This window comes from Dermacentor albipictus, chromosome 4 (assembly GCF_038994185.2).
Source record: "Dermacentor albipictus isolate Rhodes 1998 colony chromosome 4, USDA_Dalb.pri_finalv2, whole genome shotgun sequence".
NCBI classification, from domain to species: domain Eukaryota; kingdom Metazoa; phylum Arthropoda; class Arachnida; order Ixodida; family Ixodidae; genus Dermacentor; species Dermacentor albipictus.
Window position 1 is genome coordinate 21,929,086 of NC_091824.1, and position 27,423 is coordinate 21,956,508.

Below are 27,423 nucleotides of genomic sequence, written 5' to 3' on the forward strand. Positions count from 1 at the left end.
AATGAAACAAAAATTTCCAATACAGGAATCCTGAACAGGAAACTGTAAGTAATAACAATAATACAGGAACCCTTAACAGTATCCATAAGTGTGAAATTTTTACACAGGCAAAGAGGCCAACATTTAGCCACTAGGGCACACACAAGGCATTATTACAAACATTTTCTCTGCAAAAAGCCCTAACACCCCGACGCCAGGTGGTGTCTTGCGTGGAGCCATGCACGCATTTAAAAAAATAGGCATTTTGTATTTTCTTCTTCCGCAAGATCAAGGCAGGCAGGCTGTGATGCTGTGCAAGCAGTGGTGGCATTCAAAATGGAAGGAATCCACACAAAAAGCCATGGTACTGTTGAGATGGCAGTGCATGATAGGGAGCATCCTGAAAAACCAAACGTAAATAGATTATGTACTATTGTATTGCAAACTGACACCACATGAATATTTAAACACAGCATCACGAATTATTCAACAGTGCTGGGCCATTCAATGCTATCACGCCAAGTGTATCTTGGCCACCTCAGATTTTAGGAAAAATTACAGCCCATTGTACCTTAGGACAGAAAGCTGATCTAGTTGCTAAGGATTCATTATGCAAAAAAAAAGGTGAGGTGTGCAGACACAAGAGCAGAGAAGTGGACAACACGAACGCATTGTACAGTTGCAGATTGGATGAAGTCGAGAGTATGACAAAAGCCCGTCTGGTCGGGATGATGCATACTAAAAGGAAGAGGTCCAGACACCGACCAATATGGCTTAAAATAGTTATTTACGTTTTGGCTCCATCACGGGAGCCTTGTGAACAAGACTCCCAGGGGGAGCCAAAATGCAAATAACTATTTTAAACTATTTTGGCCAGTGTTCAGACCTCTTCCTTTTATGTTGCAGAACGCACACACAGAATACTTTGTGAAAATTTCACATCGTGTGAGCATCGTTATCTTGTAGACTAAGGCTGAAACATTACGGCTCTGACAAAGCTACAAACAAGTGTTTCTATGAATGACCACAAGGCTTTCCAGAATGTTTCATTAATTGAGATGGACCATTAATGTTATGTATCTGCAAAGAGCACCTTCTTATCTGACTTGATTAAATATAATAGACCTTCGAGCAGTTTCTGAAAAGTATTTTCATCCAGCTAGGGTGGTTTGTAGGTACGAATAACCAATTTAGGAACCACTATTTTGTATTGAAGAAAGAGCTTATCATTAAAAGAACCTATAGCTGCATGATTAAAAGTTTCTGAAATTTTGAATCAACTCTATATCTGCAGAAGCTCTTTAATTAGGTATTAGGATGCCTAGCAGTACTAACAATGAAAGTAAATGACAACACATTAAAAAACTAATAAAATGAATGTGTTCTTGATAATACAATGTGTTGTCTTATTATACACAGATTATACAAAACACCAGCAGTAATGCGCATATCTTCAGAGTGCACATAGTTTACCAACGTAATAAATACAGGTCAACATCATAAAGCGACACAGGTACTGGGGTTTTTCTTTCACATTGGCCTGAAAAACCAATCACTTGAGCATTCAGCCATATTACAAACAGCACCTGCGTGCATGAATTCAAGAAATTTTCAGATGTGCAAAATTGTTTAGGAGCTTTTAAGCAATGGGCATTACACTACTATTATGGGTAATTGGTTGCCTGTAAAAGTGGTAAATTAGGTGAACTGGTAGTTGTCCTTCTGGTGAAGGATATTGCAGAAAATGTGAGGACAAAAACATAGGAGCAATTTGGAACCTATGAATGCTAAGAAAGAAGACAATATGCAATGTTACCATGCTGACAGACAGTCAGATAAAAGATGATACAAAGAAAGTTAAATACAGATTACACAGATGCAAGCATTCTGCTTCTTTATTGCTGCAAAACTCGGCAGTTACAGAAGTGCTTCATCCCCTCAAGAATATTTTAGCAATACGTTCACTATGGAGTTCCATTGAGGATGCATCAGATTTGCATGCTTCAAGTGGTTTGGGCTACTCAGAGACAGACATCTGGCTTCTAAACGCAGGAGCATGACGAAATACTGCAAGTGTTCCAGAAAAATGCTTACATGGTAAGGGAAATGACAAAAACAAGAACGTGGATGAAAAGACCAAACTGCCCCAAAGTCAAATTTTAGCAATGTAAGGTTTTATGAAGCATAATTACAGTTCTAAGACAAAACAAAATACCAACATGATGTGCAGAGAATGGGCGCGGGAAATGAAATGACCTCACTAAACAATGACTACATAAATAAAAACGACACATTTGCAGGAAATTTCACAATACGCGACATATAAACTGTGATTCATGATGCACCCATGTCATACATCATATTGTTCAAGTAACCAACTTCTTTATTCAAGACCCCTGTAGAAGGTTTGTTAATGCAGTTATTGGTTTCTTGGATGGAAAAGGCCTAGTATGCAAATCTGCACTTCCCTGCCTTATATTTGCAAAGTGCATGTGTACAGTCAAATTTTGGCACAGTTTGGCATCTTTTGCAATGTTTTGCGAGATATCCACATACTGTTACCATCTACATCTGTGCACGATGCTCCTGCAGCCTGCCATTAACACAAATACTGGTTTATCCTACGTAACACTTTCCGCTGAAGGCATTAAATGCACTCAAAGGTGCCCCAAAGACAGGTTGAGCATTCTGCACAGGTTAGCAAGGTCTGAAAAACTTGCAGGACATTGTAAAAGATGTCAATACATGGCAAAATACAACAGCACAAAATAGTCAGAAGATATAAGGCTAAAAGTGTACACTGATATATAAGGGCCTTTCCAGACAAACCAATAAATGCAACAGCACACCTTCTATTGAAATCTCGAATAGAAAAATTGATTACTTGAAAAAGATGTATGGTACACGCAAAATAGAATGAGTGATGTATCTTATATGTCGCGTATAGTCAACTCTTGCTGCAAATGTGAGCCTTTCATGCATGCATATAATCGCACTCATATACTAAAACAAGTTCATGTGCAATGCTCATCTTGTGCATTTCATGTGCTTCATCTTATAGTCAAGTAACTGTTTCCTAATGCCAATAACCAACTCTCCCAGCTTTCAGCAATAGTATGCAAGATTATTTATTCTTAGAAGTATGATAGCATGAAAAAACAAGGAGAGAGACCTATCAACCGGACCAGCACCAACTACAAGCTGATTTTGCTCTTGGATGGAAACGAGTATTACTAACCATAACCATTATCAGTGTTTCAATGAGGGAGTTGGTGAACCCAGAACTTGCATGAAGAATAACTACAGTAGCCATCTGGCTGCACATATGAGCCATGGGTGTTTCCCTATCTTCCAGCCAGCACATAAGGTTAGTTGCAAAGAGCCCTGACAGAGCTGAGAAGGACGTGATTGAGGTTTTCCACATTAGCAAACAAAGATCGACATGTGTCAAAAAATAATCACCATCTCTTGTCAGATTCGAGTAAATACGGTAGTCACCTAACGCAATGTGTAATGAATCGAGGGTAAATGCTTTATAAAAAAGTACATGTTTTTGACGAGAGAGAGAGAGAGTAAAACATCTTTATTAATAATATTTGAATGGCGAGAGCAGTCCTCCCACACTGCTCTTGCCATTCAAATATTATTAATAAAGATGTTTTACTCTCTCTTTCTCATCAAAAACATGTAATTTCTTGTAGAGCATTTACCCTAGATTCATTACACACATTGCGTTAGGTGACTACGATATTTACTCGAATCTAGGCCGACCCCAGTTCTAGCCGACCCCCTAAAGTTCGAAGCCAACAAAAAAATATACTACCTCGAATGTAGGCTGAACAAAAAAAGCGAGGACAGCATTCACAAAATGCAAACAGCATTTATTGAATCTGAATGTGCAGAGCTCATTGAACGTTGTCGTCACTGCTAGACTTTTCGCTGTGTCCCTTGTCCCTGTCACCTTAAAACAGTGCACTATCTTCGGTACCGTCAGTGCATTAGATATGCTGCACTTTTTAAAGGCGTGCACGATCAATGTGCCTGGGATGTCGTTCCAGGCTGAGCTACCCAGCCCACCAGCTGCGATAGCGATGCACGTTTGATGCGGCCGTTTCCATTAGCATGTGGTCTTCGTCAGTCCACCAGTCCGTGTAATATTTCAGCAGACGATCCTTGAAACGTTTGTTGATGCAGACATCAAGTGGCTGCAACTGGCCCATCATGCTGCCCCGTATGACAGCGAGGTCCGTGTTCGCTTGTGCGAGTGCAGCCTTCACATTGTCGGTCAAGTGCCCACGGTAGGAGTCGACAAAAGGAGCGAGTTCTTTGTCAAAAGGGCTCCTGGACGCCATCGCCACACAATCTTAACCCACTCTTCCCCAATCGCACCCGTCATCCATTCTTATTTACCTGCACAATGACATCTCTTGGGAAAGTTTCTTGAGCAGGCATGGTCTTCCTTTTAAATATCATATAAGGAGGGAGTTTATGTCCATCAGCTGTGCAGCACAGCATCACAGTTGCGCACTGCTTGACGTAGCCCGCAGAGCACACCTTCACCTCCTTGGCACCCTTTTCATTCACTGTGTATGCCACTGGCATATCAAAATACACAGCCGCCTGGTGGGCGTTGCCGATTTGCCGAAGGTTGTGGCCTGCCACTTCTCTCTTTCGCAGCACGTAGCACTGGAAAGCTATCAGCTTTTCTTCAAAATCGCTTGGCAGCTTCTGGGTGATTGAAGTGCGACGTCGGAGGCTGAAGCCAAAGCGCTTCATGAATTTTTGAAGCTAGCTCCGGCTAGCTTTGAAATCCTTTGGCATTAGGCCTCGCTCCCTCGAAAGCTCCCTAGCTTTCGCATGGAGCACTTCTGTTGTCACTGGAAGGGCAGCTGCCTCTGCGTCCAGACAAAGTTGGCCAAAACTGTCTCCACTTCGTGGTAATGGCCCTTCTTTGGTCCGCTAAAAGCCATCCTCGTACCGGCGCACACAAAGAGCTGCTGTCGTCCCCTCCAATGACGGACGTTTTTCTCGTCGACGCCGAAGTCCCGCTCGGCTTGAAGGTTTGACGATGCCTCTGCAGCTATCACAACTTTTCGCTTGAAAGCGGCACTGTAGTGTCACCTGCTTGGTGCCATAGCAATAACACCACGCCGCACACTGATACGGCCGACACAACACAGGTCAAAATGGCAACCTCGCTTGTGTACGGCTGGCTACTGGCATGGCTAGTAGCGGCTGCGATACTGACTTTTCTAGATGGCGCTAGCTGTGTACCATATTTAGCAGTTTCAATGAAAAACTGAAGTGTTTTTTTTCTCTTTAAATCCTTGAATCTAACCCGACCCTAGAGTTAGGAATATGATTATTTGAAAAAAAAATAACTATCGGCCTAGATTCGAATAAATACGGTAATTTGTTTCGCTACTTTTCTTAGTGCCCCATACAAGATTAACCTTTTCCATGCCAATTTTATTTTCAGAAAACCAGCAAAATTTCCAAACTATTTTTATGAGCTATTCTTTGTGAAGAGTTTCCTTACTGCAATATTCGCAGTTTGTTTACAACTTTCTGCTGTCTTTTATTAGCTGCCTTTCATGTTTTTAGGTTGCAAACAGACAAGGATGCAGAAACAGTCTACATGAAGCACATATTTTGGAAGAAAGTCAAGCGTACTTTTTTTTATCCTCCATGAAACATGTTCTTCCAGGAAGATAGGGAGTTAACCGAGGGCCCCGATTTTTATTAGTCATATCATAAAAAGGCAACAAGCACTAACACCAAGGACAACATAGGAGAAATTACTTGAGCTTAATAAATAAAATAACAAAATGATTAATTAATGGAAATGAAAGTGGATAAAAAAACAACTTGCCGAACGTGGGGAACGATCCCACAACCTTTGCATTTCGCGTGCGATTCTCTACCAATAGAGAAGAAATAAATGAGAAGAAAGGGGGTTAATTGCGGGGCCCAATTTTGTTTAGTCATATCTTAAGCCAACAAACACTGACACCAAGGACAACATAGGGGAAATTACTTGAGCTTAATAAATGAAATAACGATGCGATAAATCAATCGAAATGAAAGTGGATGAAAAAACAACTTGCCGCAGGTAGGGAACGATCCCATAAGTTGCGGCAAGTTGTTTTTTCATCCACTTTCATTTCCATTAATTTAGCCTTTCGTTATTTCATTTATTAAGCTCAAGTAATTCCCCATATGTTGTCCTTGGTGTCAGTGTTTGTTGGCTTCTTATGATATGACTAATAAAGATTGGGCCCCCAGTTAACCCCCTTTCTCCTCATTTATTACATAACGAGGGTCTCAAATCCGGCAACATTGATGCCATCAAGTAGTATGTGTGGGTTTCTTGACCGGTTGCCTTCACCCAAAAAAGATCACGTTCTCGTGACGCCTGCGGCAGAAAGTGTTTCACGTCCACCGCTATGGTCTGTGAGTCGTGGCGCTGGATAACACTCGCAGGGTTCTACAAGGAAACATAAATACCCAAGAAAGTGGACGGGAAACGGCGCCACGGTAGCTCTATTGGTAGAGAATCGCACGCGACAGGCGAAGGTTGTGGAATCGTTCCTCACCTGCGGCAAGTTGTCTTTTCTTCCACTTTCATTTCTATTAATTTATTGTTTTGTTATTTCATTTAACCTGAAGTAAGCTCCCCTATGTTGTTCTTGGTGCAAGTGTTTGTTGGCTTCTTATATGTTATTGCAGGTGCGGCACGATAAGTAAACCGCAGAGTAGTAAGCAAAAAAAGTGTTTTTTTCTAAACAGGTCGCTAGGGGCCCAAATATTGCTACCAATCATTAGTATTAAGTTGAAGCTTCAAACATGAGTTTTTAGCTTTCCAGCTTCTATTCTTTACTTCAGATGAACAAATACATGACATTTTGATATGATATGGGATTCTTGCACTGTACAGGCAACCTTTGTCACTGCAGCCACCTCACTTTGCACGGTCATTTTTAAAACCCATGGAAACCAACTTCTGCCCAATTTCTGCTCACTGCACCCTCAGATATCATTTTGTTCAGAAATTGACATCACTCACACCAAGCTGATGAAAACATTGCCGCTTGTACATGGCACTGAGTTAGTAAAATGAAATCACTGGACCAGTCAGACTCATCACTATCCCAAAAAGAGTGAATGTGGCTATAATTGCACTCCCTCCAAGAATAAAATCGGGTGGTACTTGGTGCGAGCACTTTCAATGTGTTTCTTTGTGCCCATTTCTGCGTGCTATATGTCTACTAGTATGTCTGACTTAGTAGCCTAAGCAGAAGCTCTGCCATAATATATGTTGTCCACTGTAATGTTATTAGCCCAAACGATGCTGGTAATACAATGTGAGCTATATAACAGGGACATAAAAGTTCTTTGTATCTTTTATATATTTTATCTTTGTCGCATATAGCACACTTCTGCTGGTTCAGGTGGGCTACTAGAAGCGAAGGAAATAGTTTAGCTGAAAAGATGTGTTCTTTGCTCCAAAACAGCAATACTATAACTGATGAATGCCCGTGTAACTTGGCTTTGACTGTTCTGAAGACCAAAGCAATGAATATTGCACAGTGCCATGCAGCAGTATTTACACCATGTCTTGATTTCCCTTCAAGAGCATCTCTTCCGATCACCTGAGGGATGTTTTTAGCACACAAAGTGTCTCCTTGTTGGCTTTTGACTTTTAGCAGTTAGCAGAATGCACACAGAGAACTGGCAAGTGACCAGCCATAGCATACCCGCTGTGGGGGCATAGTGGCTATGGTGCGGCGCTACTAAGCCCAAGGGCTTGAATCCCAGCCACAGCGCTGCCACATTTTAATGGGGGCGAAGTGCAAAAATACCTGTGTACCGTGCATTGGGTACATGTTAAGGAACCCCAGATGGTCAAAATTAATCTGAAGTCCCACACTACAGCATGTCTTAAGATCAAATTGTAGTTATGGGATACAAAACCCTTGAATTTAATTTTTATTTCTAAGCCATGATGTGAGTAGCTAGGGATTTGCATTTTTTGTTTTGTGAGGTTGACTCCGGGAGTTCTCAATCAGAGCTTCTACAAGATGATGACATCATTTTGAAAAGTTGGCTGCCAGTATAGAAACATACTGCCCTGTGGTATCATCATGCATTAAAAAGAAGTACGTAGTGGAGCCAACCCTATGAACAGCAAAGCAGAACTTTATGGTTTTACTTCTGATAGACCCAGTGCAGCCTTAGGTGTACAGGCACAAATTTAAATGACAAGCCTTGCTCATCCTCAGTAGGGAAATGGTTAAGTGCATTTCGCTTCCTAGTTTCAAGTTCTGCAACTAAAATATACAATTATGTTCACTTTCCTTTTTTGGGGTGGGGGCAAAAACTGAGCACAATTAACTAATCACTTATCTATCATGCAAGCGATGTTTGCCTTTCTCAGTAGTCGATCTAAAGACAGAAAACTAGGCTCAGGTGTTTTTATCTCTAAAAGAAGACAAGCTTTTATATGGCAACCTATCAACTTGAAGCCCACAGTAGTAGTTCAGCTTCTATGCCATCTAGCTGTTGAGCACGAGTCAAATAAAAATTAATGCAAAAGTATTAGTGTTCCATGCTTTTAATGCACGGTAAAGGGACACTAAAGGAAAATAATGAGTTAAGTTAGATTGAAGGTTAGCCTTTCATAATAATAAATTGATCATTTGTAGCAAGAACAGAGCTTTTCTAAGCAAGAAAATTAGAGAACTGGAAAATCAAAGAGCACCAACTAATAAATTGAACCAAATTCTGTAGTTTTATGTGCCAAAACCACAATATGATTATGAGGCATGAAGTACGACGGAATCTGGATTAATTTTTACCCCCTTGGTTACTCTACTGTGCATACAATGAATGCACAGCACACATGCATTTAACACCTATCAAAATGCAGCTGACACACCTACAATTTGATCATTCACCCTCAGGCTTAGCAGCGCAACATCAAACAGCACAACTCAGAGCCCATGCTTGCAGGCAACCTTCTGCAGTGAGTGCGTCACTTGGTGCTCATGAGGCAGTACTTCCAGCTGCTTCAGCTGCTTTTAAGTGTGTGCACTGCTGGCTTTTGCTGTTTTAAAGCCCTTAAAGCCCAACTACAACAAAAGTTAGGGCTGCGTAAAAAATGATTCAAACAGTGTAAATACAAAACAGCCTTCTAGCATTCTTGATAGCGAGACTGAAATGAATGCCACAATTACCAGTAACTGGCAGTGAAGCATGACTCAGATTGCAGGACTCCTTAGTGCGGCCTACGAGATAAGGGACCACCTGCAGCTGCCTGCAGTGTGATAAAAAACCTGGAGGCCATGTGGACTCTCAAAAAAAAAAAAATTATGGGGTTTTACGTGCCAAAACCACTTTCTGATTATGAGGCACGCCGTAGTGGAGGACTCTGGAAATTTCGACCACCAGGGGTTCTTTAACGTGCACCTAAATTAAGTACACGGGTGTTTTCGCATTTCACCCCCATCGTAATGCGGCCGCCGTGGCCGGGATTCGATCCCGCGACCTTGTGCTCAGCAGCCTAACACCATAGCCACTGAGCAACCACGGCGGGTGATGTGGACTCTCGTCATAGCCACTAACCACCAGGTTCATGCGTCATCTGCTAATACACTATTAAAAGAATACCAAGAAGAAAATTAGACAGTTACCAGCCCCGCAGCTTTGCCAAGATCACTACAGTAGTATTTACTACTCATTTATTACCAATTTAGCAAAAGTGAAATATCTTTGCATTTGGAATTTAAGCTTTTGCAGTAGGGGTATTGAGGTGTGATGATCACAATGCTCCTGTGCTTTGTGACATTACATCACTACACATTTGACAAGGCCATGGTTCTAAGTGTTTTTAGATACATCGATATCTTAATTCTTTTACAACCTAACTCCAATATGACACATGAGAATACAGTAGATTACATTTGAAATCTTTTTAACGAGCATGGAAAAGCACTAACCTTTACACATGAGACACGCATGGCGAAAGCATTGTTAGCAAAGCTCCCACGTGCTTTAGATAATTTTTCACTTTGGTCAGTGTCGGTTCTGTTTTTTCCCTTAACTCTTCCTAACCGGACAAGACTTCGTCAGACTCAACTTCATTAAACTATTGACAATGCACTGCATATCTTAGATAAACATTTGATGGTCACCCTAAAGCATGTTTCCCGAAGTTACCAACCAAGAGCAAAGAGTGGTTAGCTACTGTATGAACCAGCCTACACCCATGTTAAACCAACTATTGCCCCCATGCGCCTTGAATAGGCTCTAAAAATGTGTATTCACACAATGCGCAATAGCTTTTGTGCTCAAGTTGGCAGGTTCATAGCAGCTGGCCTCCCTCACTCATCATCAGAATCTCAGAATCCCTACTGCAAGAACTTCAGGAGTTGAAAGCAGCAACAGACAAAAGCGCGCAGTTTGAAGCAGCCAGAGGCACTGCCTCAGAGCACAGCAGTTGCACTGACTGAAGAAGTTTGATGACAAATATGGGGCACCATTTGTGTCGCTGGTTCCAAAGAAGCCATCTAAGCTTTGTTCCCATGTTTGAGTGTAAAAATACAGCTGTTTTTAACAAAAGGCATGCAACACCGTTCATGAATTGTGCCACTTGAATGGTTTATCAAATAACCTTACTTCTGGTAAGCTCTACACAAGCAAAATTGGATGCTGCACTGATGAAAGGGTAAGAGAACATTTGCAGAATATAAAAACAAAGGAAGACCAATGTAGGTGAGCATTGTAACACATGCACTTGTCATCCCTCACTTGAAATATATTTTTGGGAGTAGAAACACGAATGCACAACTGATATCATAAGCTCTTAATATCAAAGAGTGGGAGTGACTGTGTAATTATTCATTTTCTTATTTTTTTTCTATTTCTCACAAGTATGTGTATGAATGTTTTTTTGCTTTCGGTTTACACAGGTTGCTTCACCTCAATTTGTTTGACCCTGTTCCCTTCTTTGCAATCCTTCATCCCTCCCCCTCTTTTATGAACTTCCAGAGATTATATGAATAGGTCCTGCTTTCTTAGAAAACATGGCACACTGGATTGGCATGCCTACCACTGCATGTAAATTCTTTTGTGTTTCTGGTTTTTATCTCAACTCCTGAAAGAACCCAACATGAGTAGCCCCTTTCCTCTCCCCTTCTACCACAACTCAAAACCTCGCCTTGTCAATCCCTTCCATTTACAGTCTGCCTTTTTTTTTCCTTATTTGACATCCACTACTCTACACAACAAACTGGCTTATACGGATTTTTGCTCATTTTATGTCGCATCGATTTTTATTTTAAAAGATTTCTGTTCTCATATGTATTGAAGGATGAAGTGGCACAAGCATATCTAGAAATTTTGGACAATGCACCTTCCGCTATTGTCGGAAGCTATGTGTCGTGATCAAGTGACGAGCACACAACATTTTTTTTTAAGTGACAACTGTATAATAGGTTACATATGCAACGCATGCAAGGCTACATGCTGGCTTTGCTCGCATGGCCTGGGCCGCTCTCCCAGAGGCATCGTTCCACATCTCGCATGATGGTGTATGTAGCGCCATCTTGTTGCGGTGGCGCACACATCTCCCTTGCTTTAGAGTGGCCCCAGCCATAAGTTGAGCAGACTTGGAGCTCTTACTTCTCACGTGCTCTTCGAACTCTTACGTCCACTTCTTGTGAATGCTCCAGGTTGCGATGGCTGCAAATGCTTACTTGTGCATCGAGTGAGACCACTAGCTGTGCTCACCGCATATGAACGTTAAGTGTGAGCTGGCCCAACTACTGTCCCTGTTGCAGCACCGGACAGGATATGGACGGCAGTCTGTGGTTGAATAGGGGCAGTCTGTGGTTGAATAGGGTCAGTCTGTGGTTGAATAGGGAATAAAGTCCTGTGTTGCCATTTTTCCAAAGTCCTGTGTTGCCACTCGTATTACTTGCACTGCTTGACCGTATATGCTTCATTTCTTTTCTTGAATGTCCTAGTGTTCCCCAGTGGCTTCAGCATTCTTGGTGCCACTGGCACATCGGTTCTGAGGCATTTTCCTATGAGTTCAGCAAGTGTGAGCCCTTCTTTGCCTGGAGGTCATGATGAGCAAGCAGAGCCTTTTGAATGTTGGATGACTTCTTGAGCAACTGCTTAGCCATCTGTACAGTTCTTTCTGCAGCACCGTTGCTCTGGTGTAAGTAGGTGCTACTGGTTACATCGCATAATTCCCATTGCTTGACGAACATGCTGAATTGTGCCAAAGCGAACTAAGGACCGTTGTCCTGTCATATAATAGCTGGTGTGTCAAAGTGAGCGAAGATCTGGCTCAGTGCTTGAGTTATGTTCTGTGTGGTAGTATGCCTCAACTTCATGTGTTCAAAGAAGCGCGAGTAATAGTCCACCACTACGAGGTAATCTCTCCATTCTCAAAGAGATCAATTCCAATCACTTCCCATGGGTGTTCTGAAAGTGGAGTGTGTATCACAGGCTGTGTCTGGTTTACAGTGCTATTGACAGACAGGACGTTTTGACACATAACTCTGGATGTGTTGGTTAATATCTGGCCACCAGACTGATTGAGTGGCTCAAGCCTTACATCTTCCAAGAACCTGACGACCAGTATGCAAGCGCTAAAGCACATCACTTTGCATATTCAGTGGGATGATAACGTAACTGCCTTTGAGTAAAATTTCATCCACCAGTGTCAGTTCATGGATAAATTCTGCGTACCTCTGCACTTCTGGCGGCAGCAACTTGTTTGGGCCATGACGTACAGTAGCCCCTGACCCTTGCTAAAACGGGATCATTCATTTGCATGGCCTTTATCCTCTCTAGCAAGTCTTGGGAGGCAGACGGCAGTTCCATTGTAAGAATTTCGTGTTCTATGATGGCCTCGCTGATGGTCCCTGGGCTGCTACTGCCTGTTTCTTTCTGCAGTTTCCTTGAGAGCACGTCAGCAAGGCATATTTCCTTGCCAAATATGTGGGAAATGGGGTAATCCAGCAGTCTCATTCGGACCCACTGCAGATGTGGACTCGGTTCACCCAGGCAGTTTGATGACAGCAGAAGCACTAGCGGCTTATGGTCTCTTTCTACATGAAACTGCAGACTTACCAGGTAGCAGCGGAAATGCTTGCAGGCCCATGTAACTGCCAGTGCTTCTTTCTCTATACAAGCATATTATGTCTCTATGTCAGAGAGGGACCTTGAGGCACAGTCAACTACAAGCCTACGATCTTCTGTCTCTTGTAAGACTGCCCCAAGACTGTAGGATGATGCATATGCAGACACAGTGAGAAGACTAACGGTTGTACTGGGTGAGCACCGGTATCGTCGTCAATGGCTTTTGATGGATTAAGCATCACTGTGAAGCAGATCATGTAATGGTTTTGTGAGCTGTGAGAGCCTTGGAAAAAACAGACCAGGTGGCGGGCCATCCCAAGAAGGAACACACTTCTACATCCTTCGTCTGTTGGTTCTGCTACCTGACAGCACATTGACCTTTTCAGGGTCAGCAGTGATACCGTTTGCCAATACAATGTGTACAAGGAATTCCACAGACTGCTGGCGAATGAGAAGAAAGGGGGTTAACCAAGGGGCCCGATGTTTAGTAATCATATCATAAGAAGCCAACGAAGACACCAAGGACAACACAGGGGTAATCACTTATACTTACTCAATGAAATAAATTATAAATTAATGGAATTGAAAGTGGACGAAAAAACAGCTTGTCGCAGGTGGGGAACGATTCCACAACCTTCGCATTTTGCGTGCGGTGCTCTACCAATTGAGCTACAGCAGCGCCGTCTTCTCATCCACTTCCTGGGGTATTTATGTGTTACTACTACAACTAACCCTAGGAGTGTTAGCCAGCACCACTGCTCACAAACCTTGGCGATGGATGTGGAACATCCTTTCTGCTGCAGGCGTCACAATTACGTGATCTTTTTGGGTGAAGGCAAGTGGTCAGTAAAGCCCCACATGCCAACTGAAGGTTTCAATGTTGCCGGATTCGAGACCCTTGTTATGTTATGAACGAGAAGAAAGCAGGTTAACCAAGGGGCCCGATTTTTATTAATCATATCATAAGACACCTACAAACAAAGATACCAAGGACAACACAGAGGAAATTACTTGTATTTACTAATTGAAATAAAAAATTATAAATTAATGAAATTGAAAGTGGATGAAGAAACAACTTCCCGCAGTTCGGGAACGATTCAACATCTTCATATTACGCGTGTGATGTTCTACCGATTGAGCTACCATGGCACCGTCTTCCCATCCATTTTCTGGGATATTTATGTTACTACTAGAACTAACCCTGGGATTGTTAGCCAATGCCACGACTCACAAACCTTGGAGGGGGATGTAGAGCATCCTTTCTGCCGCAGGCATCACGAGTATGCGATCTTTTTGGGGGAAGGCAACTGGTCAATAAACCCACACATGCTACCTGAAGGCACCAATGTTGCCAGATTCGAGAACCGCATTATGTAATGAAGAAGGGGGTTAACGAAGGGGCCCGATTTTTTTACTGCTGGTGTAGTACACTCTCTCCTGTGTTTAGGGTGATGCCAGCTTCTTGCAGGCGCTGAAGTACTTTGTGCAGTCATGCATCATGTTCTGCCTTCGTGCGGCAAAACACTATTATGTAGTCTTGCAGACAGGCTTGGCCGTGCAGGCCTTCTAGCGGTCTTAGCATTTCCCTGTAGAAAAATTCAGTTGCTGTGGAAATTCCGAAGGGCAATCGGAGGAACTTAAATGGCCAATTGGCATCAGGAAAGTGTTGTACCTCTAGGACACAGGTAACCAGTAACCAATAACCGGCCCTTGCGTCAATTTTGCTAAACCAGGCAGCTCCGGCGAGTTTGGCCAGGCAATCATCGACGGTGGGCACTAAGACTCGTTCTCACAGAACGTTCTATTTCAACCTTCCAAAGTCACTGCAGATTTGAAGCTTGCCTCCTTTATTTTTCGCAACTACCATAGGTGCACGCCACTCTGTGGTCTCTTTGACCTTTATGATGATACCCAGACTTTCCATTCTCTCCAACTCACATTGGACACTCGGCAACATGGGCAGAGGTACTCGCCTCGAGTACATAATAGCACACTGCTTGGCATCAAGGAGTAGCGATATTTTGTAATCGGTCTGTAGCCAGGTAGAGGTAGCGGCATAAAATGTTGGCTGAGTCACTGACCTTGCCTGCTGACTCTGCTACTTTTAGGAGACTTGGAGGACATTGAAGGACTTGATTGCGGGACATCAAAAAGTGCGTCATGCAGCTAGTCTATTACATAAATTTCTTCTTGACACAACCAGCCATTTCAGCACAGGGTCGCAGTGAAGTCTAACCGTTGCTATTTTGGTCCAGTTGGGTCCGAGCAGCTGTTCATTTGCTTGCTTCATGTTGCCCATGACTTGTTCGTTGTAGAGGCTTGTTGGCATTACAGTTACATTTGCACCAGTGTTTACCTTGAACTTCACTGGCAAGCCATTGACCATCACATTGATTTTCCATGGCCCAGGATCCTGTTGGTCAGTTAATTTTCCAAGTAAACCTCTTCCAAAACAGCTTGGTATGTGCTTTTTGTTCTGCTTTTTGGAAGCAGAAAAGCATACGGCAGCAGTGTTCCTTTTTACTGCAGGCACTGCATGTTTTGCCATTCGCTGGGCACATAGTGTGTGATGGTTAACCATAGGTGTTCTGTTGAACCGTACCACTTGCATGTCTGTGCACTTTGGTCACACTGGTTTTTTCGATAATTATTTGACTTTCCTTTGCTCTTTGAGAAGCTGTGCATGGTGTCGACAGCTTCAAGTTACTGTAGCTGTGGCCGTAGGTCCTTTTGCTGCTGTTTGATTGTCACCATGTTGTGAGCAGCATTGACAGCGGCTTCTAGAGTAAGCTCGGCGTAATGTTGCAGCTTCTCACTTACCTGTGCGTCTGTAGGACCGACCACGAGTCTATCACAGATCAGTTCCTCTTTCAGGGCACTGTACTCAGAGGCTTCAGCTATTCTGAAGAGTTGAGTGATGAACATATCGGCCGTCTCATGTGCGTCTTGCTTCCGGCTGTTGAACTTTGCACACTCGTATAACACGTTCATCCGTGGCAGTAAATTTTTTATGAACACTTGCATTACTGTGTTGTAGTCGAGTTTCTCAGCATCACAGCGCCTGAGCAAGGCTAGGACGTCTTCTGCTTCACGACCCATGGCATAATGAGTGTGTTCACCTGCGTCTCGCTGTATTGCTTCTTTAGTCTGGAGATGGCTCTATAGCACTCCCATCTCATGAACCACTGTTTCCACTCCTCGGGTCGCCAAAAATCAAGTTTTTCCGGCAGTTCGATGATGAACGAGTTGAGCGAAGCTGCGTGCTGGGCTGTGGAAACTGTAGGCGAAGCCATGGGTAGCAAAGTTTCGTATTCACTGCACTGCGCTGCATGTGTAGACTTCTACTTGCGTGGTGCACTTCTCACAGCGTTGTCGAGTATCCCACCGCTGCCTCCATGTCGTGGCCGGATGACGAGCATACATAATTGACAAAACATAAGTGCTAACTGGGGACTGTTTACTAGGTCCCATATGCAAAACACGTACGGCTACATGCCGGCTCTGCTTACACAGTCTGGTCCACTCTCCCCGAAGCATTGTTCTGCATCTTACATGACCGTGTACGAAGCACCATCTCATTGCAGTAGCTCACACAACACAGTGTACCAGGGTAACTCAATGAGCAGCAACTTCAAAAGAAGTATACTTCGGAAGGCTGCTCAAGTTTAAACAACTCTCAGTTAACAATGTCGAGATGATTTGCCCTCTCATTAACATGCACATTTATGCCACTAGACCGTAACCTCTTTGCTACATTATAGCACAGTCTTGGTTCGAATTAAAACACTGATATAACACAGCAGAAAAGTTACGAATAAGAGCCATAAATACACAGAATATTAGAAAGGCGTGCACTCTCATTCTTGCTAACTGATCATTTGTTGAAATTCTGGCAGTCTTCTGAATTATAATTTTTAAATGGGCTGCCCATTGAGTTACGATAATGCATTGCAGTGAAATTTGATAGATGGCTGCAGAGCGAATTCAACTATTCAGTTTCAACCACAGCTAGTTACCCCTATGCTTTTCTTGGCTTCAGTGCCTTTATTATTTATCCCGCACTGCCCGGGAGCGTGCAAGCAGGGGGGTTACAACTTCGAAAAAAACACATCTTCATTCGCACAGCACACTTGGTCACAAGATAATCGATTCCACTCTGTTGCAGTTTGGGCAAAAAATGACAGCATAAAGGTCCGTTCTAGTTTGGTATTCTCGAATTTTAAAGTCATGATCTGTTCTCTTAGATACATGGTGCGGTGGTTTAAAATAGGTGTCTCTATTATTTCCGGTTTTGTTATTATATATGCTAAATAGCAATTTTAGTCGCAGTTTCCATGGGCGAGACGAGAGCGCTTCCCATCCGAGCTCACTTTTCATTGCAGTGCAGCTCTCCTCCCGCTTGTATCACCCACGAACGAACCTTCCCGCTCTGTTTTGTATTCTCTCGATTTGGTCGATCAAGGTTTTCTGATGAGGGTCCCAAACACAACACGCATACTCCAAGATCGGATGAACGAATGAAATATAAGCACTATTCTTTAGGGCAAAAGTTGAAGATTTCAAATTTCGCTGAATAAAATTTAGCGCTCTGGCAGCATTTGCAACTACATTACTCACATGTGCGTTCCAAGAACAATCACTTGAAAACATCACACCCAAATATTTATACATATATTGCTGGTCAATAATATCAGTGTTCAAAAAATAACGCGTTTCTATAATTTTCTTTTTTTCGTGAAAAACAGATGAACACATTTTTTTTTATTTAGTTGGATTTTCCACTTCTCACACCATAAGAGAATGTTAGTAAGATCAACCTGCACATCGATGAAGTCCTGTTTATTTTTTATTTTTTTATACACTATACAGTCGTCGGCAAACCAGCGTAAACGCCAAGATATCCCGGCAGGAATATTGTTAATAGAAACTAAGAACAAAAGCGGCCCTAAAAAAAGACCCCTGAGGAACTCTCGATGTGACCTCGACACAAGGAGAAGTAGCACCGTTCAGTATTATGCATTGCCGAAGCTGCGACAAGTAATTGGCAATCCAGTTACACACTCCTTAACATTTGCCTCATGAAGTTTTTGAAGGAGCAATGAGTGAGAAACCATGACAATCACCTTTCGAAAATCTAAGACACAATGACTTTGCCCGTTCTCATCCACCTGAGCCACTGAGTCGTGATAGAATTCAATTAGCTGTGTTGTAAAGGACAGTCCCTTGCGAAAACCATGTTGATTATCAATTAATATTCTATGTTGTAATAAATGTAACATTATTTCTTTGTACAAAATATGCTCTAATATTTTACGGGATATGGATGTTAAAGAGATAGGCCTATAATTGTTTACATATTTTTTTGGACCACCCTTATGAACCGTAACTACATGTGCCATTTTCCAATCATCCGGCAGCACTCCAGTAGAAAGAGATCTAGTGTACATTAGGTAGAGGTAAGATGCGACTGGCCAGGTACAGCACTTCAATATGCGGGGAGAAATACCATCTGGGCTGGGGGCATTAGTTTCATCTATACTTTGTAACAATGATTCGATACCACCAACACTGAATTCGACAGGTTGCATCATGGCTCAGCTCTCACATGAAATTTTCCAAAGGTTGTTTTGGGCAAGCAATGCAGAATAAAAAAATCATTAAAGCAAGCTACCTTAGCTGTATCATCGGATAGGACCTTATGATGGTGAACAATTTCATTTACTCCCGTTGAGTCAGATCCGCATCCTCTTACGTATTTCCAAAAAAGCTTTGGATTTGTTTTCATATTATCATTAAGTCGATTGAATACGGACCCTTTCCGATGTGAACTTTAGTTTTATATTCATTAGTTACTTTGACCTGCTTCTTAAACTGATAACTGCTTTGTGTTCTTTTGAATGCGTTATATACTCTTCTTTTCCTTATTAACCTCAGGATACTAGGCTTCACCCATGGTTTCTTAGTTTTTCAGCCTAACTGAATGGACACTCGGTACATACTTTTCCGTCAGTTCTGTAACTTGTTTTAAAAAGAGACTACATTTGTACAACATCAGAATTCTCACAAAGATAATCAAAAACAGATAAATGAGCAAATAATTCCTGTGAAATGGCAGAATAATCACCTTTATCAAAGAAAAGCCTGTTGGCTTTATATGGACGTGATTTAAAAAAAATGAAACCCATTTTCCTTCTCATTCATTCTTGCGGGGGTCTGAAACCTCATAGCCTTGATGCCTCAAGGTAGCATGCATGGGTTTATTAACCACATGCCTGCTCACTTCAGTTCAGGTGTTACACGACACCATCATGCAAAAAAGGATGTTCCACATCTGCCCACCACGGCTCTAAATGGCGCTGGCTAACACTCCCAGGGCCACGTATACCACACATAAATACCCAAGTCAGCACAATTGGTAGCGCATCACGTGTGTACTGCAAAGGTTCTGGGTTCAGTCACCACCAGAGACAAGGTCTTTTTGTCTGCTTTCATTACTTTCTTTCAATATTTTCTACATTTCAATTTTAACGACAGCTAATTACACCAATGCTTTTCTTGGTTTAATTGCCTGCGACCTTTATATAACCAGCAAAAATAAGGTAACAAGAAAATGAAAAGAAATAAGTGGAGGATAGGGTCATCAGTGTTCAAAGAAGCACCTTCCTTTTTGTATCTTTAACCAACACTTGCGCCAATAGGCAACTCCTCTGCCTGCACATCAAATGACAGTGCAAGAGATGCAGCTGGAACCCACACTTAAATATATGTACAGCATACCAATGCATCTTCTCCGAAGGTAGTGAAGAGCACAGGTGCCTGTGGAGCTGTGTGCCACGGTTCCTCTTGCCAACCCATGGAAAGGAGCATAAGTGATACTGTAGAGCTTGCCGCTTCAAGCATCGTTCAGGTAGCCATTCATTATCCTGCACGTAGTATCCAATGTATTGTAGATATCGAGGCAGCTTCAGTCCTGCAGCAAATAAAGTGATCAGTTCTAACCAAAATGTTGAGATGCAGGCACTTTGGTAGACGGATGCTAACATGTTGAAGTTTCTGGGATGCCAGTCATAATTTCGTTAAACATTATATGGGCCACTCATGCAGGGATGGAAGCAGTCAAAGAAGTTTTGGAGCAGCTCTGAGAGCAGCAAATTTGACACACTGGAGCATGAATTGCCCGTTTTGGAGCAGTAAATACATGTTTACATGAGTAGCTTGGTAAAGGTCAATGAGTGAAATACAGGCATATGAAGAAAAGGTGTTGCTTAGTTTACTTTACAGAGCACTATTTGATTATGGCAGATCAGTTCTGCGGAAGCCTGCAAGGCAAGTAAAATTCATGACAGGAAAAATTTTCACCCACCCTACTTTAGCATGAAGCTAAGAAGGAAACCTGTACATGTTTCTCGAAAACCACCATTAAATTACATACTGGATGTGACAACTAACTGTGGCCAAGAAAAAAATAAATGAGTGCTTTCCGTGAACATCGCCCCCTCTATTTTGATAGACTTATGTTAGTGCTACTGAAGTTTCTTTTTTTTTCGTGGTGAACAAGCAGTTAATATGTAATTGTAACGAATGTTTATTTTCTTACTTATCCAACACGGTGCCAATGCAAAGATTGTGGAATACGCCGAGAAATGACCGATAACAGTGTTACAACGACCTAGGTCAAGTGTGGTCTTTCTTTTTTCCGACAAAAAAAATACAAAACACGCAAATTTTTCTTTAGTAATTCATGTGACAATGCACCCCGCATCAGTAATGTAAGTGGTCTCAGACGGAAACATTGCCATCAGCATACTGCATATATTACTAATGTGCAAACCTGGGGCACAGTCTTGTAAAGGTTCACAAAGTGAACGGTTACCATGATTGCGCTACTTCGTGTTTGGTAGGGACTGTACTTGCACGCCAAAAACTACTGACATGTCGTGAAAAAACTGCAGCTGCTCATTCCCAGTGCCCCTATTTGGCAAAGTTTGCGGAGAGCTTGATGCAATATTTGGTGTGCTGAAGCGTTGTCATGGTCAGGACAGTTTATTTTCACCTTTTAGTTATTTCACAGGCTTTTTCTCGTTAAAGGAAGTCTTCACAAATCCTAGGCTGTTTTAAATGCTGTTACCGGCCATTTGTAACCACCATACAAAACTTTTTCGCTTCTCATTGATTAGGTAAATTTAAAAATTTAGCTAATGAAACATGTTCGTGCACACTGAACGAGAAATATTTGCAGTGGCTGCCATGAACAACACTCATCAAGGTGTCCATCAACACCATTCGAGTAGTGTCCTCTGGTAATTTTTAATTCTTGGCAACCTGCAGTTGAGATAGCAGAGTATCGCAGAATAAATGTCAAGTGACGTACTGGTCATTGCATGTTTGCCGGTATTTTACACAACTTTTGACACACTGGTTGGAAAAAAGACATGAACGGGCATGCTGATTGCACTTGAGCTGTGGTATACAAGTTTCCCTTGTCGTGCAAGGCATCTACATTAGACAGACGGGAAGGGGTATCAATGATTGCTTGGGCAAGCATAGTTACAACATTCATAAAAGTTATTGAAGTAGGTCCCTTGCCATGCATTGCAAGACTTGTGGATGCAAACTAGTTCTTTTAAAGAATGTGTCATCATAGGATGCAGTCGCACTCAAGTGATGCGCAAGATTATTGAGGCTAATGCCATTGCCAAATACATTAGGATGTGCGTGAGTATACCCTCCTATCTTTATCAGACAAGGAACTTTACTTTCTAAGTTGGTCGGCACATTTTCAATGAACTGCAGCCATATGCTTCTAGTAAGGTTGTTGTTTCAATCTTTTTCTCATGTGTGCTATGAGTGGCGCATATAATGTGCAGTAGGGTCATGGAATAACACCAGTTGAAATTTAGCACTCATCCTCCTGTCACCTGTACATTTTCTTTCATGCTCAAACTGAGTTATGCTAAAGCAAGACAAGAATCCATTCAGTCAATTTGTGCCTTCGAACCGGTTCAGTGTCCACAGTGCATGATGATGCTATTATAGAGGGATATTGAAAATATTGTTTATTTTCTTTGAATAAATAAAGTTTAGTATTAAGTTTCACACTGCATTTTGCAAGTTTTAATTACCCTAGTATAAATTTGTATTCTAGAATGTGAAGGATGAAAAAAAGCATTTCCAACCTTAGACATCTGTGAAAATCCGCTGAAATCATTTGGACAGGTTCTTGCGGACAAACCGCCGGGTACCATTAAAGAACTAGCTAAAGTCTTGCTTGACATAACCTCAAAGCTGGAAAGTATCACAACAAGCATCAGAGCTGACATAAGAAGCTTAGTAGCAGACAACAAACAGTCCCAGAGGGACATGCAGGACATTAAGACATCCATGGATGTAATGAATAGGACATTTGAGCAACTAAGGACTGACGTGCACAACGTGCACCGCGAACTATCAGAAGTGAAACACCAGCAGGCTAGTATTATTGGCGATGTGCACCAGTTGCAGGGGGAAGTGAGGGAAATGCGACAGGAAATAATCGAGCTCAAGCAGTACAGTCGTCGAAACAACTTGGAAATAAGAAATGTTCCAGTGTCGGCAGACGAATCGCTGCCAGACATGATGCAAAACATAGCGACTTGCTTGAAGATGGAACTTCGTACCGAAGATATCGATGTAGTGCATCGAGTTCCGACCAAAAACAAGGCTCAACAGAATATTTTGGTAAGGTTTACATCCATTGCAGTCCGAGACAAAATGATAAAGAATGCCAAGAAAGAGAGATTGTCTACATCAGCCCTTGGCTTCCAAAAGAATGAGCCCATATTCATTAATGAACACCTCTGCCAAGAGAATAAGATGCTTCTCGCAAAAGCTCGCCAAGCGAGAAGAGAGAAAAATTGGAAGTATGTATGGGTATCGCAGGCCAAAATTCTAATGCGGAAAACCGAGAATTCTCGTGTCTTGCACATCATTTCTGAAGACGACCTGAAAAAGGTAGCTTAGAGCCTCTAGTGCTAAGTCTTGCTTGCCACACCAATCATGGCGTTCTCAATCCGTGATGTTGAACGGGAATTCCACAAAACCCAGGGTATATCGATACTTCACTGTAACATTCGAAGTTTTCGAAGAAACAAAGATACATTGTGTTCCTTTTTAGCACAGCATAATTTTACCTTTGATGTAATTGGCTTAACGGAAACCTGGTTAAAAGAAGGTGAGCACATCTCCATTCCGGGATACAGTCTTGTAAGCAATCCCAGGAATACAGTATCTCGTGGGGGTGGAGTGGCTCTACTAATCACGCAGACAGTACCCTTTAGGATAATCACCAATACTGAAATAAGTAACAATACGGTTGAATCTCTCTTTGTTCTTTTAGATTCACGCATAGTTGTTGGTACAATATACCGGCCACCAAACTCGAGTCTGCCCGTTTTTTATCAATCGTTGGAATCTATCCTTTCCACCCTAAGCAGTAAGAGCTATGGTACCATCACTATTGTTGGCGACTTTAACATTGATATCAGCAAAGACACGAATTGTGAATACACGCACCTACTGGATTCATACAACTTCAAAAATACAATCCAAGAACCTACTAGATTGTCACCAAGTGCATCCACAACTATAGACCATGTATTGTGTAACAGTGATAACATACGTTCTGGCGTATACGATACGAGTCTCACGGACCACTGCCCTATTTTTGCGTTATTACACAGCGCAAATAATACCATTGCAAAAAAGACTACCTTGGCAAATCGCAGGATTAATTACAAAATACTGCGACAAAAAATTAAAGAAAAGGAATTTCATGATGAATTTAGCAGTGACTCTCATATCGAATGCGCAAACTTTACAAATGCATTAGCCCACATGATATCTCAGAGTACCACATATAAACAAAACAAATACGAGGAACCTTTGTGCCCATGGATGAGTAACACCATACTTACAGCAATAAAAGAAAAGGACTGGTGGTACCAAAAATGGAAAAAACATAGAGATAACACCTATTATTTGCAAAATTATCGAATATCTCGTAACCACGTAGTAGCTGTTATCCGGAGGCGGAAAAAAGAATACAACGCATTCCTAATAAAACAAGCACAAGGCAATACCAAAAAAATGTGGGAAATTATAAAAGCAGTAATTGATAAACCAAATAAAAAACCAATCGCTCCTGAACATGTCGATGCCAAGTGCGCCGACACTTTTAATGCGTATTTTACTAGCATTGGCCCAAAACTAGCGGAGCGTATTCCAGTTACTGAAAGCAATGTCGATTGCCCCATCATCCATGCATGTTTTTCCTTGGTTCAAGTGGACGAGCATACCATAACCTCAATTATATCAGGCATGCCTTGCTACAAAGCTACTGGCCACGATGGCATTACTGTAAAAGCATTGAAAGACAATATGGATATTCTTGTGCCAGTACTCACTAAAATAATTAATAACTGTATAAGTCGAGGCACATACCCTGATATATTAAAGATAGCAAGAGTTTCTCCTATATATAAAAATGGTGACGTCAATGACCCTGGAAGCTATCGGCCTATCTCTGTGCTTAGCATAATAAATACTGTATTTGAAAAGGTAATCGCGGCTCAACTGAAGCACTACCTAAACGAAAACAAGCTTCTAACAAATTGCCAACATGGATTTAGAGCCAATCGATCAACGTCTTCAGCAGTGTTAGAATTAACCCAGAGTATAAACACAGCCCTACACAAAAACGAGATTGCCGTAGGATTATTTTTAGATTTAAAGAAAGCATTTGACACGGTCTGTCATTCCATACTTCTAAAAAAATTACGAACTTATGGTTTTAGCGAAATGACAATGGACCTCTTTTCAAGCTACCTAAATGGTCGAAAACAATATGTAAAATTTGGCTCCTTTGTTTCCCAGTATACTACTATAGTCACAGGAGTCCCGCAAGGATCAGTTTTGGGGCCCATACTGTTCTCGCTGTATGTAAACGACCTCCCAACAATACTAAAGTCATCAAAATGTATCATGTACGCTGACGATACCACGCTATTATTTTCAGGTAAATCTCCTGGAATATTGCAGAACACTATAAACAGCGAGTTATCCAACATATCAACTTGGTTTGCTTGTAATAAATTAACATTTAACAGAGATAAGACAAAATACATAGTATTCAACTCCCGTTATTCCAGGGGTGACACAATTGGCATGCAAATTCACCTTCTAGGTGGAACAATAGAACAGCTCGATCACATAAAATATTTAGGGGTATTATTGGACTGCAACTTGAACTGGAGACCACATATATCTAGTATATGCGCGAAATTAGCTTCGGCTTGCTATTTATTAATAAAATGCAGGGAATATCTTGACCTTAGCGTACTTAAAGTTGTTTACTTTTCCATATTTCACTGTCACATCACATATTGTTCTGAATCATGGTCAAGCACATATAAAACATACATAGATCCCGTTTTTCGGTTACAGAAAAGGGCCTTGCGCATTATGACATACACAAGCCCACATGATAATACTGACATGCTGTTCTGTCGTCTCGGTATATTACCTTTATCTCTGGCATGCGAAATGAAAGTTGCAATTTTGATTAACAATATCTTACATGGGAATCACTCATTATCACCAAGCCTGTTTGTTACACCTAATCGCAATACAAGGGGTGCAACAAATATAAATTTTAACCTACCAATCGCTCGTAACACGTATGGCCAACGACTACTTGAGTTTCATGGTGCTAAAATTTGGAATACAGTACCTCTTGAGGTAAAAATGGCCAACAATTTCGTGTCTACTGTTAAAAAGCTATACCTATCAAAAAATACGTGATTTTTTGTCAGTCTGGTTCTCCACCTGTTTCATACTGTGCTGAATCTTTTCAGAAAGCCTAAACACTTCAACACAGACCCTTGCAAATGTGTCACTTCTACGTATAATATGCTATCTCGGTTTTTTCATTGTGTATGTGCATGTATTCTCCTGACAGTTCTGTTTTATTACCATTGATTGATATGCACTGTTTTTCTTTTGTAATGTTTTTGATTGTATGTATCCACCTAACTGTATTAGGTTGTATGATTAAAAAAACTAGATAAGCGCATGACATTGTAGCTGCTACTACAAATATGACTATGGGCCTACACTAGCCTTTGGCTACAGGCCCAACAGTTCCTTTGTACAAATTATTATCAATGAAAAATAAACTGAATTGAATTGAATTGAAATTGAAATGACATCTAATCACTACAACTTAGAGGAAAGGCGCTACGATCTCAAACAGTCGCAGCTTCTATCCGCGGTTGTTGTATATAAATGCATTACGTACCGAGAGAATATGATCAAATCTTAAAGCTAAAACTAAGGTAAAGGCTTGTACCAACACGCTTAAACAAGGGAGACCATATCAAGACACATAGTGCGGATGTAAAAAAAAATAAATCATGGAGTTTTACCTTTTAAAACCACGATCTGATTATGAGGCACGCCATAGTGGGGGGACTCCGAAATAATTTTGACCACCTCGGGTTCTTTAACGTGCACCTAAATCAAAGTACACGGGTGTTTCCGCATTCCGCCCCCATCAAAATGCGGCCGCCGTGGCCGGGATTCGATCTTACGACCTCGCGCTTAGCAGCCCAGCACCACAGCCACTATAAGCAACCACGGTGGGTATAGTGAAGAGCTGTGAAAATTTTTCCTATACCAGAAATAAGTTTTTGGCCAGGGACTCAATAACCGGGGGAATCGCGCCCTGTCTGGCGTAAGGTCTGGCGCTGCTCACAGTGCCCCCTCAGCAAACCGGGACATTTGCACGCGAGAACGAGAGCACCAAGTCCGGCCATGGCTGGTAAACCATATGACGATACATTAACAAAATATACAGTAACTAAAACAAAAGGACGAGTAAAAACGAGACGTGTCGTTTTTATTTAACTGACATATTATCTTCGCGTCTTTTCCCCCGTGTACGATATAGAGGTTACACAGTTCTGCTTATTCCATATCAGTAGTATCGTCTTACATCATGCATGCGCACTGAGCACATGAATACGTTCTGGATATCGCAGAAGGCGTTGTTCACGACGCGAGACTCACGATAGCGAAGTCAAATGCGATCCTTTTAGAAATAAAGAAAAAAAATTGTTTGCCTATGACAAACTTTGCAAACAAGAAATAAAATATAAACTTACCAAAATGCTTCGTCCAGGTTGGTGGTGGAGTTCGTTGGCGTTCACCGTTGCGCATTACGCTGTGTTGTTAATCACGCTGCCCTCGCTTGTAGGC

At 41.8% G+C, this 27,423-nt stretch overlaps 1 long non-coding RNA gene across 1 annotated transcript; it reads right to left on the reverse strand.

Moving 5' to 3' along the window:
• On the reverse strand, positions 1–27,406 carry LOC139059606 (uncharacterized). Its single transcript, XR_011514235.1, has 3 exons — positions 27,330–27,406; positions 19,909–20,101; positions 1–379 (listed from the first exon to the last, which is right to left on the reverse strand). It is a non-coding gene; the product is annotated as an uncharacterized lncRNA (long non-coding RNA).
• Between the last annotated feature and the right edge of the window lie 17 nt (positions 27,407–27,423).